The sequence below is a fragment of the Xylocopa sonorina genome, unplaced genomic scaffold (assembly GCF_050948175.1).
Source record: "Xylocopa sonorina isolate GNS202 unplaced genomic scaffold, iyXylSono1_principal scaffold0024, whole genome shotgun sequence".
Lineage (NCBI taxonomy): Eukaryota > Metazoa > Arthropoda > Insecta > Hymenoptera > Apidae > Xylocopa > Xylocopa sonorina.
In genome coordinates this window covers 1,354,142-1,358,102 of record NW_027490095.1, presented here as the reverse complement: position 1 = coordinate 1,358,102, position 3,961 = coordinate 1,354,142, and positions in this window count along the sequence as shown.

Here is a 3,961-nt window from a genome sequence, read left to right as displayed (position 1 = left end):
TCAACCAAGTCTTAAAATTTGAATATTGACAGTAGTTTGAAGAAAAAAGTGCCCACCCAGAGTTAAAATTCGTACATTGATGATAGCTTGCCTAAAAATTCCCATCGAGAGCTAAAATTCTTATATAGACGATGGTTTGGAGAAAAAAATTCGAATCTGGTATTAAACATCGTGTATTGACAATTGATTGACAAAACGATTTCAACAAACAGTTAAAATTTGAATATTGACAGTAGTCTTAAGAAAAAAATTCACACCGAGAGTTAAAATTCGTACATTTACGATATTATGACGAAAAATTCCCAACGAGAGTTAAATTTCGTATATAGGCGATGGTTTGGAGAAAAAAATTAGAACCTAGTATTAAACTTCGTGTATTGCCGATTGTTTGACAAAAAGATTTCAACCAAGTCTTAAAATTTGAATATTGACAGTAGTTTGAAGAAAAAAGTGCCCACCCAGAGTTAAAATTCGTACATTGATGATAGCTTGCCTAAAAATTCCCATCGAGGGCTAAAATTCGTATATAGAGGATGGTTTGGAGAAAAAAATTCCAACCTAGTATTAAACCTCATGTATTGACAATTGTTTGACAAAACGATTTCAACAAACATTTAAAATTTGAATATTGACAGTAGTCTTAAGAAAAAAATTCACACCGAGTGTTAAAATTCGTACATTTACGATAGTATGACGAAAAATTCCAAACGGGAGTTAAATTTCGTATATAGGCGATGGTATGGAGAAAAAAATTCCAACCTCGTATTAAGCTTCGTGTATTGACGATTGTTTGACAAAAAGATTTCACCAAATAGCTGAAATTTGAATATTGACAGTAGTCTGAGGAAAAAAATTCCCACCGAGAGTTAAAATTCGTACATTTACGATAGTATGACGAAAAATTCCCAACGAGAGTTAAATTTCGTATGTAGGCGATAGTTTGAAGAAGAAAATTCCAACCTAGAGTTAAAATTCCTATAATGACGATTGTTTGACAAAATGATTTCAACCAAGTCTTAAAATTTGAATATTGACAGTAGTTTGAAGAAAAAAGTGCCCACCCAGAGTTAAAATTCGTACATTGATGATAGCTTGCCTAAAAATTCCCATCGAGAGCTAAAATTCTTATATAGACGATGGTTTGGAGAAAAAAATTCGAATCTGGTATTAAACATCGTGTATTGACAATTGATTGACAAAACGATTTCAACAAACAGTTAAAATTTGAATATTGACAGTAGTCTTAAGAAAAAAATTCACACCGAGAGTTAAAATTCGTACATTTACGATATTATGACGAAAAATTCCCAACGAGAGTTAAATTTCGTATATAGACGATGGTTTGAAGAATAAAATTCCAACCTAGTATTAAACTTCGTGTCCTGACGATTGTTTGACATAATGATTTCAACCAAGACTTAAAATTTGAATATTGACAGTAGTCTGAAGAAAAAAATTCCCACCGAGAGTTAAAATTCGTACATTTACGATAGTTTGACGAAAAATTCCCACCGAGAGTTAAAATTCGTACATTTACGATAGTTTGACGAAAAATTCCCAACGAGAGTTAAATTTCTTATGTAGGCGATAGTTTGAAGATGAAAATTCCAACCTAGTGTTAAAATTCGTATAATGACGATTGTTTGACAAAACGATTTCAACCAAGACTTATAATTTGAATATTGACAGTAGTCTGAAGAAAAAAATTCCCACCGAGAGTTAAAATTCGTACATTTACGATAGTATGACGAAAAATTCCCAACGAGAGTTAAATTTCGTATATAGGCGATGGTTTGGAGAAAAAAATTCCAACCTAGTATTAAACTTCGTGTATTGACGATTGTTTGACAAAAAGATTTCAACAAATAGTTAAAATTTGAATATTGACAGTAGTCTGAAGAAAAAAATTCCCACCGAGAGGTACAATTCGTACATTTACGTCAGTTTGACGAAAAATTCCCAACGAGAGTTAAATATCGCATGTAGGCGATAGTTTGAAGAAGAAAATTCCAACCTAGAGTTAAAATTCGTATAATGACGATTGTTTGACAAAATGATTTCAACCAAGTCTTAAAATTTGAGTATTGACAGTAGTCTGAAGAAAAAAGTGCCCACCGAGAGTTAAAATTCGTACATTGATGATAGCTTGCCTAAAAATTCCCATCGAGAGCTAAAATTCTTATATAGACGATGGTTTGGAGAAAAAAATTCGAATCTGGTATTAAACATCGTGTATTGACAATTGATTGACAAAACGATTTTAACAAACAGTTAAAATTTGAATATTGACAGTAGTCTTAAGAAAAAAATTCCCACCGAGAGTTAAAATTCGTACATTTACGATAGTTTGACGAAAAATTCCCACCGAGAGTTAAAATTCGTACATTTACGATAGTTTGACGAAAAATTCCCAACGAGAGTTAAATTTCGTATGTAGGCGATAGTTTGAAGATGAAAATTCCAACCTAGTGTTAAAATTCGTATAATGACGATTGTTTGACAAAATGATTTCAACCAAGACTTATAATTTGAATATTGACAGTAGTCTGAAGAAAAAAAATTCCCAAAGAGAGTTAAAATTCGTACATTTACGATAGTATGACGAAAAATTCCCAACGAGAGTTAAATTTCGTATATAGGCGATGGTTTGGAGAAAAAAATTAGAACCTAGTATTAAACTTCGTGTATTGCCGATTGTTTGACAAAAAGATTTCAACCAAGTCTTAAAATTTGAATATTGACAGTAGTTTGAAGAAAAAAGTGCCCACCCAGAGTTAAAATTCGTACATTGATGATAGCTTGCCTAAAAATTCCCATCGAGGGCTAAAATTCGTATATAGAGGATGGTTTGGAGAAAAAAATTCCAACCTAGTATTAAACCTCATGTATTGACAATTGTTTGACAAAACGATTTCAACAAACATTTAAAATTTGAATATTGACAGTAGTCTTAAGAAAAAAATTCACACCGAGTGTTAAAATTCGTACATTTACGATAGTATGACGAAAAATTCCAAACGGGAGTTAAATTTCGTATATAGGCGATGGTATGGAGAAAAAAATTCCAACCTCGTATTAAGCTTCGTGTATTGACGATTGTTTGACAAAAAGATTTCAACAAATAGCTGAAATTTGAATATTGACAGTAGTCTGAGGAAAAAAATTCCCACCGAGAGTTAAAATTCGTACATTTACGATAGTATGACGAAAAATTCCCAACGAGAGTTAAATTTCGTATGTAGGCGATAGTTTGAAGAAGAAAATTCCAACCTAGAGTTAAAATTCCTATAATGACGATTGTTTGACAAAATGATTTCAACCAAGTCTTAAAATTTGAATATTGACAGTAGTTTGAAGAAAAAAGTGCCCACCCAGAGTTAAAATTCGTACATTGATGATAGCTTGCCTAAAAATTCCCATCGAGAGCTAAAATTCTTATATAGACGATGGTTTGGAGAAAAAAATTCGAATCTGGTATTAAACATCGTGTATTGACAATTGATTGACAAAACGATTTCAACAAACAGTTAAAATTTGAATATTGACAGTAGTCTTAAGAAAAAAATTCACACCGAGAGTTAAAATTCGTACATTTACGATATTATGACGAAAAATTCCCAACGAGAGTTAAATTTCGTATATAGGCGATGGTTTGGAGAAAAAAATTAGAACCTAGTATTAAACTTCGTGTATTGCCGATTGTTTGACAAAAAGATTTCAACCAAGTCTTAAAATTTGAATATTGACAGTAGTTTGAAGAAAAAAGTGCCCACCCAGAGTTAAAATTCGTACATTGATGATAGCTTGCCTAAAAATTCCCATCGAGGGCTAAAATTCGTATATAGAGGATGGTTTGGAGAAAAAAATTCCAACCTAGTATTAAACCTCATGTATTGACAATTGTTTGACAAAACGATTTCAACAAACATTTAAAATTTGAATATTGACAGTAGTCTTAAGA